The 12,091-nt window shown below is 58.3% G+C and overlaps 1 non-coding gene across 1 annotated transcript; it reads right to left on the bottom strand.

Moving 5' to 3' along the window:
• Window positions 1-3,957: 3,957 nt before the first annotated feature.
• On the bottom strand, window positions 3,958-4,050 carry TRNAR-UCU (transfer RNA arginine (anticodon UCU)). Its single transcript has 2 exons — window positions 4,014-4,050; window positions 3,958-3,993 (listed from the first exon to the last, which is right to left on the bottom strand). It is a non-coding gene; the product is annotated as a tRNA-Arg (tRNA).
• Window positions 4,051-12,091: the final 8,041 nt, after the last annotated feature.

The raw sequence follows: 12,091 nt of genomic DNA, 5'->3' as shown, positions 1-12,091 counted from the left end.
GGGGCAATGGGGGGTCATGGGGGGCAATGGGGGGTCATGGGGGTGAGTAATGGGGGGTCATGGGGGGCAATGGGGGTCATGGGGGTGAGTAATGGGGGCAATGGGGGGGTCATGGGGGTGAGTAATGGGGGGTCATGGGGGCGGGTAATGGGGAGCTCATGGGGGGCAATAGGGGGGGTCATGGGGGTGAGTAATGGGGGGCAATAGGGGGTCATGGGGGGTCATGGGGGTGGGTAATGGGGGACAATAGGCGGGGTCATGGGGGCAATGGGGGGGTCATGGGGGTGGGTAATAGGGGGGCAATAGGGGGCTCGTGGGGAGCAATAGGGGGTTCATGGGGGTGAGTAATAGGGGGTTCATGGGTGCAATGGGGGGCTCATAGGAGGGCAATAGGGGGGATTCATGGGGGGCAATGGAAGGGCTCATGGAGGGGCAATAGGGTCACTCCAGCCACGTGGGAGACTCTCTGCTGTTTAACGGCCACGTTGCCCAAGTGCTGTAAAACCCACACGCCGCCCCAGCGTCCGGAGTCGTGGTTGCCGTGCAACACTTCAAAATGTCCCTCCCCTCCGCCCCGCCCCTCCTCCCCACTGTCCCCAATGGCTCAGACCCCAGAAGGCAAATCAAAAGAACTGGGCATTGGTTGGTTTTAAAACTCCCCTGATTTTTAAGCCAAACTTTGGCGGGGAAGGGGGAGGTCAACCTGTGAGATTGGCAGTGCCCTGTTCCTGAGTAGCCAGTGCTGTGTCGCTCCTGATGTACGCCCACGGGAGAGGAGGTTCAGCCCTGTGCGTCCTGTTCTCCTTCATGTGCTTTTCCTCATGCAATGGCAGCTTAAAAAGATTTGAGGAAGCCACCGGTATGTAATTCGGGTCACAAGAGTTTAGACACTAGGGGACGTGTAACCAGAGTTCCTTCAAGTACCATTCGGCCTGACCTTTTAGTTCCTCTTCTTTCTCCTGCCAAGCATGGGGCAGGCCTGGTGTCCAGGCAGATCCTGTGAACAGGGGTGGCTGGCTCTGCTGCCAGTTCTGAGCCTCAGACACCTGGATGTCTTTGTTCTAGGGACAGCTGTGTGGAGAAGGGACATGAGGGCCCGTAAGCAGGTCCCTGTCTCCTCCTTGTTGTGCACTAAAGCCAGCTGGCTTCCTCCCCTTCTGTGGCCCATGTTTGCTACCCTTCGTTACAGACAAACCCTGCATTGCTGCTTGTGCGCTCTGGAGATGCAGAAGACACTGTGTTGATGCCCTTTGCAGCTACAGCTGCCAAATGGTTTAACACAAAAATACCAACCCCCCCCCCCCCCCCCCCGAAAAAAAACAGAAAAAAATCTGTTGAGAAAAAAAGGAGGGGGAGACCAAAGTTGTTAAGCAACAACAAAAAGATGTCACCACCAGGCTCCCCGTGCCCTCCACTCTCCTGCCCCCACCAGACATGGCAGGGGAAAATTGTCCCCACCGGGCTTCCGTCCGAGGGAATACCGGACATTTCAGATGTCCGGTGTTTTCTGTTTTTTTTTACCGGATGGGGGAACCCGAATAACGAACTGTCTGGGCGAAAACGGGACACCTGGCAACCCTACTTGCAGCTGCAGACCCCTGGCCCAGATGACCCTTGGCTCTTCGCTGCCACTGCCAGCAGGGATCCAGGCCTTGTTCTGTAGAGGCTGCCAGCAGGAGAAAAGGTTTTAGGTTTGGACCTGCCTGGTTTGGCTGGCTCATCAAGAGGGTCTGAAGCCCATGGCCGAGTCCCTGAGCCACCCAGTGCCCTGTGGGTTCAGTCTCATGGTTTGCCGGGAATTGCCTGAATTTCAGAAGCTGGCTCCTCATTCCCCTGGGGACTCATTATTCTCTCTGGAAGTGGGCTCAGTACCACTAGAGGAGATAGACACCCTCCCCCCCCAGCAGGTGTGGGGGTTACACTGCTCCCGCTCAGACACACCGCACAGCCTCACCTCTGCCGGAGGTGGCCCAGGGGAGAACACGAGATCCAGCCCTCTTCTGCCAGGACGGATCAGCCTGTAGCAGGGTCTTCAGAAATCAGAAGGCACGTGGGGCCAGGCAATTCTAGGAGAAGAAACAGCAGAAAATGCATCTTTCCCCCGAAGTGTGACAGTTGTCCCCTCTGCAAGTTCCCTTCCACCCCCTAACTGTGATGGTAAATAAATGCTAAATCCCCATGATCCCTCAGCTTTCAGTCTGCCCCTGCCCTGGGATTCCAGGAGTCTGGTTCTGGGGATTTACAGGGCTCCTTCCTCCCTGGACGCTTTTCAGCACTGAGCCAGGCTGGGATGGCTGGCAGCCCAGGGCTCCTTGAGCCTGCAGGGCATAACCATCCTCTGTTCCAGTGCCCTTTGGAGCAGCCTCCCAGCTGGAGTCAGGGAGCAGAATTCCAAGGAGGTTTCTTTGGAGCGTGGCTTCCCATCACAAGGGATACGGCTTTGCAGAATTCTAGCTCCATGGCCTGGGCTGGGGCCCTCAAAGCAGACGAGCTGAGACTTTCAGCTCGCTCCTGCTGCGTCGAAGCGAATTGCGAAAGGTTCCGTGGGCATGCTGGAAATTAACAAGGTATAAAAGAGACTGATCAGCAGCTGGACCAGTAGTAGTGCTGTCATGTCTTCGTGTCTGCCGGAAACTGGATTTGATGTGCCAATCCATGGCCTGTAGGCTAGGGTTGTAATAGTGTAGTCGATTAACTAATAAGCAAAAGTTTATTGGTTACAGACTACATACACACACACACCCCTCCTCCTCTGCTGCCAATACGTTTTTTAGCAGGCCGGTTCAGTCCTGACAAGCGCCAGATCCGGGACCCACCCCCACAGCGTCTCTGCGCTTAAAGTGCATTAGGAGCTGGGCGGGCAGGCAGCCCGGCTCAGTTCTGGCTCACACTGGATCCAGGAGCTCAGCCCCCCACCATGGACAGGGCTGCGGCCACCCTGCACTGTTGCTTCTGTATTTTTACAGAAGCTGGTTTTTAAACTGGCTCCCTTCGTGGACCAGCTCCCGCCTGGCCCCCCGCGCTGCTGCCTCTGTCCTCTGGAGTGGGGGCTCCTTGGGGATGGGGCTAGCTCCACTGGCTGCCAGCTCCACCCCATGGACTATAGAATAGTTGAGTAGCTGATAAGAATTCATGAGGTTAATCGACTATTCAATTAACTGATATTTAACATCCCTACCATGGGCCCGTGAACAGCCCAGATGGCAACACCTTTCACTTAAGAACACAAGAATGGCCAGACTGGGTCAGACCAAAGCCCATCTGGCCCAGTGCCCTGTCTGCCGACATGGCCAATGCCAAGTGCCCCAGAGGGCGTGAACAGAACAGGGAATCATCCAGTGATCCAGCCCATCACCCATTCCCAGCCGCTAACAAACAGAGGCTGGGGACATCATCCCTACCCATCCTGGCTTATACATATGGATGGACCTATCCTCCATGAATGTATCTAGATTTTTTTTGAGCCCAGTTAAAATCCTGATCGTCACAACATCCTCTGGCAAGGAGTTCCACAGGTTGACTGTGCACTACCTCTGCCCAGTGGCCCAGACAGGCATTAACAATGGCCAGCCCCTCCCCAGGATGGGTTTTAAAGATACAGGTAGATCAGGGGTTGGCAATCATTTTTGGCTGGACCACCCCTGAAGAGGCAGGGCCTAATACAGAAGGGCACGATGCTTCTGGGCTTCCCAACCCTCAGACCATAATAGGTCTGGGGATGGGGGAGCCCCTTTGCCCCCTTCCCATTAAGCTTTGCACTCTCCCCCACCCACAGGCCAATCAAGGTTTGGGGGCAGGGGAGCAAGTGAAGTCTCCTCCTGCCCTGCCAAGAGCATGCAGCACTTCAAAGTGCACCATGCTCCTGGCAGGAATTGTTCCAGGGGCTGGCCTTTTCTGTGGAATTCATGCTAGGACTTCCTCCTTGTTTTCGCCAGACCCGTCTTTTGGTTAAAAATGAGACTCTGGTGGGACTCGAACCCACAACCTTTGAATGGCTTACCCAATTATCAAGCTAGAAGTCCAATGCACTATCCATTGTGCCACAGAGCCTGTCTTCTAGCTGGGGGAAATCTACAAAGCATGAACTGGGCTTCTCAGAATCCCAAAGATCCTGGTGGAGGTTTGGACTCCTGCCAGCCTCAGTGTATTTCTTCTGCAGGGCTCTCTGGCAGGCAGCTGGGCGACACAAGCAAGGGACGCTCTGTTTCTTAGACCCGTGCTTTGCACCTGTCTAGCAGCTGCCATTGCAGCCTCTCAAAGGGCTTTATGGCTGTTAAGGAGCTCAGTGGGAGGCAGATCTGCCTGCAAGGCCGGCCACTAGCATTCACCTCATTGTACAGACGGGTAAACTGAGGCACCGTGGTGTGTCCCAGCTCACGCAGCGCACTGGGAGTACAACCCAGATCTCCTGGCTCCTGTTCCTCACAGGAAGGCTCTGAACTGAGCTGCTGGCCCCCTGCCACAACGAGCAGCCACAGGCCAGCTGGCACTCAGTTGAGGCTACAAAGCAAACTCATTCGCCTGCTCTGTACGTGGCCCCCGGTACCTCGCCATGGGAGAGCGCCCCACCCCCAGCAGGTGTGTGGGTGCTCCCTCCGCCCGCCCCACGCTCGCCTGGCACAAGCCATATTCGAGAGCTAGCTTCTGGTGTGACCACGGGTCCCAGCGCTGGGCAGGTTTGGCCTGGCCCTTGCACCACAACGGCGGGGCGGTGGGGCCAAAGGAAAGCGAGTGGTGTCATCGCCCTGGTGAGCCCGCACCACGTGCACCGTTGCGGCTACGCCGCTGCCTTCCAGGCTCCCCGCTCTGGGAGGGGGCTGTGCACAGCAGGTCTGGGTCTGCAGCTACCTCAAACCCCACACCCTGCCTGGCCCCCAATATACCTCCAAAGAGAACCTCACCCGGCAGCCTGGTGCAGGGGGGAGCATAACCAGGGCTGCCCAGCAGGTGGCGCCTGGGGCCCGGCGGTCCCGGGGGAAGCAGCCAGCTGGACTCTGCGGGCTTTGGCTGAGCATCCCGGCTGGCTTCCCTGGGCACATGGCGGCAGAGTGAGGTGGGAGGGAGAAGCCGAGGCCCGGCCAGGAATCCTCCCTCCCGTTCCCCGGCATCTTTCCATTCCCCCTCTAATCGCCACAGCGCCGCCGCTCCGGTTCCCGCCAGCTGGGGCCCAGCAGCCCGGCGGGCATGACCCCTCCACCGCCGGGACGGGGGAGCACCGAGGTGGGGCAGGGGCCCTGAAGAAGAGAGGTGCTAAGCCGGATTCTCCTGGCTGGTCTGCTGGGGGATTGGCCGGGCTGGCCTGGATCCTAGCCTCGGGCCGGGGCGTGCAGCCAGCGCAGCGACAGGCTGGCTCTTCGACCCTGCCCTTGTGGGGCTCTCAGCCACCCACCGGAGGAAGAGTCGGACAGGCCAGAAGGAGAGGCCACGGGCTTCGGCACTGGCACTTAGCTTCTCCCTCCCCCAGGAGACCAGCAGCCCTGCCTTGCGCTGCCCCCCGACTATGCTGGGCACAGAGGCAGGCTGGAGCTCGCCTGGGGTCTCCCAGCTTCCCCCAGTAAGGCTGGAAAGGGCTGCCCTGCCCCATGCGGCCCAGGCCGAGCCCTGTCTGCCAACGCCCATCGCCGCGGAACAGCCCCTCTCACCCCCCGGTGCTGCCGTGATGCAGGGAGAAGGGGACACACGGGGGTGGGACCCAGGCCTTGTTTTCTGGGCCTGCTGAGGGCAGGGGCTGAGCGAGGAGCAGAGAGGACGCAAGCTGCCCCGGTTTGGACACAGCGGCTCCCTCCAGTACCACCCGAGGGCCGAACGGTGTCAGTGGGGCAGCGACAGGCACATGGCTGCCCATTCAGGAGTGGGGCTGAGGCCTCTGCCCTGAAAAGCTTAGAGTCTGAGTGGGTAACACAGTGTGCAGAGTGGGTAACACAGTGTGTGGGCTAGGAAATGAAGTGTGCAGGGCAGGTAACACAGTGAGCAGTGTCAGTAACAGTGTGCAGGGCAGGTAACACAGTGAGCAGTGTGGGTAACGCAGTGTTTGGGGCGGTTAGTGCAGTGTGCAGTGCAGGTAACAGTGTGCAGAGCGGGTAATGCATTATTCAGTGTGGGTAGCAGTGTACAAGGTGGGTAACCCAGTGTGCAGTGTGGATAACACCATGCAGAGTGGGGAACGCAGTGTGCAGTGCGGGTAACAGTGTGCAGAGTGGGTAACGCAGTGTTTGGGGCGGTTAGTGCAGTGTGCAGTGCAGGTAACAGTGTGCAGAGCGGGTAATGCATTGTTCAGTGTGGGTAGCAGTGTACAAGGTGGGTAACCCAGTGTGCAGTATGGATAACACCCTGTAGAGTGGGTAACGCAGTATGCAGTGCCGGTAACAGTGTGCAGTGTGGGTAGCAGTGCGCAGGGCGGGTAACGCAGTGTGCAGCGTGGATAACACCATGCAGGGTGAGTAACGCAGTGTGCAGAGCGGATAATGCATTGTGCAGGGTGGGTAACGCATTGTGTGGGGTGGGTAACAGTGTGCAGAATGGGTAACGCAGTGTTTGGGGTGGTTAGTGCAGTGTGCAGTGTCGGTAACAGTGTGCAGAGTGGGTAGCAGTGTGCAGAGCGGGTAATGCATTGTGCAGTGTGCGTAGCAGTGTGCAGGGCGGGTAACGCAGTGTGCAGTGTCGATAACAGTGTGCAGAATGGGTAACGCAGTGTTTGAGGCAGTTAGTGCAGTGTGCAGTGTCGGTAACAGTGTGCAGGGTGGGTAACGCATTGTGTGGGGTGGGTAACAGTGTGCAGCATGGGCAATGCAGTGTGCAGTGTGGGTAACAGGGTGCAGGGGGGGTAACACAGTGTGCAGGATGGGCACCTACACTGCCAGGCTCAGGCCCAGTTCCTGTCTCCAAGGAGCAGGGTCTGGCCAGGGGCGAGACGTGAGGACAGAACTCACCCCTCTAGGGATGGCACCCGATGAGCTATCGCTCCAGATGCAAGGGCGGGCAGGGCTGGGGAGGGACCTCATGAGCCAGCCCAGGGACAGCCCCTGGGACAAGGGACAGCTCTGCTGCTCTGCACGGGTCAGGGTGAAACTGACCAGGGGGATTTTGGCGATTTCCCCTTCCGTCACAGGGCACGTGGAACAGGGTCTCCTTTCCCTCGCAGCCACAGCAGGATGGAGCAAACCGGCCTACTGCCGCCAACGCCCTTCCAGGCAGCGCGCTTTCTTGCCCCCTCCTCCCTGGCCTGGCCCCCGCCCCTCTATGCCCTTCTCCCTGCGTCGCCAGCTTTTCCACGGGGCATCACCTTGAGCTCACCTGCCCCTGCTGCATCAGGTTCGTCTGTTGCAATTTCCAGCCTCCCCTCCGCCCCCCCGACTTTGCCTGCTCCGCTCCAGAACCTCCCCAGGACGTCGGGCAGAACTCGCCGGCCACGCGGCTGGCATCCCTAGGCACGTAGGAGACACCTGCCTGGCAACTAGCAGTCCCTGGCACCCCCAGAGAGGTGACCCCTGCTGTGCTGCAGTACTGGGGGGCGGGGCAGGCAGGCTGACATGCCACCCAGGGGAGTGTGATGGTAAGAGACAGAGCCACACAGTGGTCCAGGGTAGGGGGAATCAGTAGCAAAGTCGTTAATCGTTTTTCAAGCAGCATTGCAGGCAGCGATGCCCACTGGTTAGAGTGCCTCCACGGGGGGGAGCTGTTGCTGTTTGCCGCTCTGCCCACCTATGCAGCTGCACCCCACTGGACCAGCGCAGGACATGGGCGGCTGAGCCAGAGAGCTGGTGCCGCTGCTCCTTGACGAACCGATCGCCGTATTTATTTGTGCACTTTAAATACTTCGCCGGCTCTCCGGATGCCGGGCATAGCTTTGCCCGCTCCCGCCGGCCACACACAGCGTGATGCTCTGACGGCGGAGGGCGGGATGGGGGCAGGCACTGGGGTCCCTAGGTGTCTCCTTCACATCGCACCCACTGTGCACATGCATTCACGGTCACACGCACTCACAATCACACCCACTGTGCACACTCACGGTTGCATGCACACTCAGGCTATGTCTACACTCGCGGCTTCTTGTGCGAGAAATATGCAAATGAGGCTAAGCGTGGAAAACCCCTCTTGCGCAATGCTGTTATTCCTTAAAATAATCAGCGTAGCGGCATTGCGCAAGTTTTTCTTGCCCAAGAAGGGGCCATGTAGACAGATCTTTCTGGAGCAAGAGCCTCTTCTGCAAAAATGGCAGTTCATTAGGTATGCAAATGAGGCTCGGCGATATTCCACGCTTAGCCTTATTTGCATATTTCTTGCGCAAGAAGCCACAAGTGTAGACATAGCCTCACAGTCACACCCACACTCACAGTCGCACACACACTCACAATCACACCCACTGCACACACGCACACTTAGTCACATGCACACTCACACACCCACTGCACACATGCACACTCAGTCACACCCACACTCACACACCCACTGCACGCACGCTCAGTCACACGCACACTCACACTCACACACCCACTGTGCATGCGCGCACTCACAGTTACACCCACTGCACACACTCACAGTCACACCCACACAGTCACACCCACACTCACACACCCACTGCACACACGCACGCTCAGTCACACGCACACTCACATACCCACTGTGCATGCGCGCACTCACAGTTACACCCACTGCACACACTCACAGTCACACCCACACAGTCACACCCACACTCACCCACCCACTGCACACACGCACGCTCAGTCACACGCACACTCACATACCCACTGTGCATGCGCGCACTCACAGTTACACCCACTGCACACACTCACACGGACAGTCACACGCCCACTCCACATGTTGGCATTCACAGTCACACCCACTCTCAGTCACACCCAGACCCAGGTGTCTCCACAGTGGGGTCACCCCTCCAGGCCGTAGGTGCCTGCCCTTTCACTCCAGCCGCCACCTCACTCCAGGGCTTCATTGCTCCCGCGGGCTGAGTGCCCCTCTTCACCCAGCCCCGCAGGCGCCATCCCACTTCCCCTCTGGGGCGGGCGCAGTTTCCTCCTTCCCCCTCCCTCTGCTTGAGCCCCTGGCACGACTGGCCGGATCGCTCCCCCTGCTGCTGGGCTGTGCAGCCACCAGGAAGGGGTCCAGGCTGAGCTTTGCAGCTACCCGGGGGAGGCGGGGTTGCCCCTCCTGAATCCTGGCTGGCTGCAGGAGTTGGCGTGGTCCCAGAGCAAACGTGCCACGGCCTCCCACAGCTGCAGAGGGGCCAAGCTGCAGCCCAGAACAGAAGCAGCACAGCCCCCCGCTTCCTCGCCTGCGCCCCTTTATCCCAAGCCTCGGGCCTGCACTGAGAGCCGCTGGAGGGGGACAGCTCAGAACAGTGGTGGGCAACAACCGGCCTGCAGGCCAGATGCGGTTTGCCAGGATATGCCCCTGGCGGGCCACCACCTCTAGCTATCAGTGATCGCAGCTCCCATTGGCTGCAGCTCCCCGTTCCTGGCCAATGGGAGCGACGGGAAGCAGTGTCCTAGTCCGCATCGCTTCCCGCAGCTCCCATTGGCTGCAGCTCCCTGTTCCTGGCCAATGGGAGCGATGGGAAGCAGTGTCCTAGTCCGCATCGCTTCCTGCAGCTCCTATTGGCTGCAGCTCCCTGTTCCTGGCCAATGGGAGCGACGGGAAGCAGAGTCCTAGTCCGCATCGCTTCCCGCAGCTCCCATTGGCTGCAGCTCCCCGTTCCTGGCCAATGGGAGCGACGGAAGCAGTGTCCTAGTCCGCATCGCTTCCCGCAGTTCCCATTGGCTGCAGCTCCCCGTTCCTGGCCAATGGGAGCGACGGGAAGCAGTGCCCTAGTCCGCATCGCTTCCTGTAGCTCCTATTGGCTGCAGCTCCCCGTTCCATGGCCAATGGGAGCGGCAGTCACCAGTACCTGCGGAGGCGCAGGGAAATATAGCCGCCGCGGCCTGCCAGGGGCTAACCCTTGCGAACTGCCGCCAGCTTATTGCCCTCCCCGGCTTAGAACTTTTTCTCCAGCTGCACGGCATCAGGGATTTCCCCTGACATGGACAGGGAACTGAGCTGGACGGCCCTTTGGTCTGACCCGGTATGGCCGCTCTTATGTTCTTTGCGGTCACATCTGGCCGTGCCAAACAGGATCTTCTTATTCAGCATTCAGTGTTCCATCTCCTCGGCGTCTTTCTCTGCTCTCTGAATTGCCTTGACTTTGTAACGGCTTCCTGGCACTGAGGAACACAGGGTCCAGCGGCCGCCTGATCAGAGCTATGCGGAAGACCCTTAGGGCCAGCTCCAAATCCCCCCATCGAAAAAAAAAAAAAAAAAAAAGAGCGGATGCCCCATCCCCGAGTGTCAGCTGAATTTCAGTCCTCACCCCCTTTGAACAGGAAAGGGGGATGAGAGTTTGCCCCGCCCCCTTGTGATGAGTCCAGCCTGATCTGCATCCCTAACGATTTTCCAAAACAAGCAGTGACAAACTCTTGCCGATGTTTACTATACGGCCCGAGCGGAGAAATGCAGGTGACAAGTGCATGGAAAGCCTCATTCACCCAGCCAGCACAGGGTGTGGGGGGGTATTTTTATCCTCCGGTCGCTCTCAGTGGAAAGTATTCAGCAATCCCACCCTGAGGAAAGGCGCACACACATGCATTCAGCCCCCAGGATAAATATATCCCAGCCTGGATTCACTGGGGCTGGCTAAAAATAGCCGCCTTGCGTAGCATCCACCTGCCTTTTGGGTTCCTAGCGAGAGCACTTGTTCGATCGGAGCCTCTTCGGGCGGGATGGGAAGCCCTGGGTAGGTGGTTGAATAAACGCCGGAGAAGCAGATCCGGTCCCCGCGGAGCCCTCCACATCCCTCCAGACGGACCCCCTGGTGTCCTCCAGTTTAGGCAGAACTGGGGGTGCCAAAGCCATCTGGGGGTATGCCCTGGGTGACTCATTCACAGGTTCTCTGCTGCCCTTCCTGGGAATGCATGGCATGTAGGGACTGCCCAACCAGCCACGGTCTGTCCGATCCTGTCCCCAAAAGCAGCCAGCACCAGAGGCCGGTGTCAGGCCTGCACAGCGGCAGATGGAGGATAATCCAGGCTCTGATCATTCAAAATCGGCTCAAGCCCAGCAGCAGAAGGAGGAATATCCCTGCCAGCATTGTTTCTCCTCATACATGGCTCTCTCTTCCTGACAATGGTATACAGGGCCCGGCAAAATTCTCGGCTTCAGCTCCCTGGGGCAGTGAGTTCCACAGGCTAACGACATGATAGGTGGAGAAGCATTCCCTGTGCGACTCTGCCATCGCTAATGTTCATTTCTTGTCCTCGCCTGCGTCCCGTTACCGCTGCTCGCCAAGACTCCACATTTGCATTAAGGGTGAACCCACCAATCTCTCATTGGCATGGGGAGCAGGCGCTATAATAGTTGGGGGGGATGGTCCCTTGCAATGAGCCACAGCCGGGCCGGGCCTCGGCTCCGCCCCTAAGGTACTAGTCCATCCCCAGCTCTGGGGCTCTATGATTGGCTGCTCCTGGCCAAGAAGGGCTCAGAAGCCCCGCCCTTGCCCTGTGCTCTCCCAGCTAACCCAGTGTAATATAACAGTGAGTCTGGGGGCTCTGCTAAGAGAGTCAAGTCAGAGCAAATTGCTCAGAACCAGGGCTGCTTACAGCCCACGACTGGGGGTTCCTCCTCGGTAAGGCATCAAACCAGCCACACCGAGCTCTCCAGCTGCCACTCCGGCCAGCAAGACGTCTCATAAGCAGTCCCCTTAGACCAGGGGTCAGCAGCCTTTTCAACCCAAAGAGCCAAACGACATCAACATTCAGAACAAGCGGCCAGCAAAGAGCTGTACCAGAATGTCCATTGGCAGGCTGAAAATATACAACGCAACAGTCTTGCTAATTGACACAAAGATTAATAACAGCATCAATGGAACATTGGACTCGCAAGCATCAGAGGGGTCGCCGTGTTCGTCTGAATCTGCATAAACTACAAGAAGTCCTGTGGCACCTTAGGGTGTGTCTAGACTACAGGGTTTTGTCGACAAAAGTGGACCGTTGTCGACAAAACTATACCAGCGTCCACACTGCCACTGAGTTCTGTCGACAGTAAGTTG

This window comes from Pelodiscus sinensis, chromosome 12, assembly GCF_049634645.1.
Source record: "Pelodiscus sinensis isolate JC-2024 chromosome 12, ASM4963464v1, whole genome shotgun sequence".
NCBI lineage: Eukaryota > Metazoa > Chordata > Testudines > Trionychidae > Pelodiscus > Pelodiscus sinensis.
Note: the sequence above shows the minus strand (reverse complement) of the source record. Positions and strands in the feature narration are given on the sequence as shown.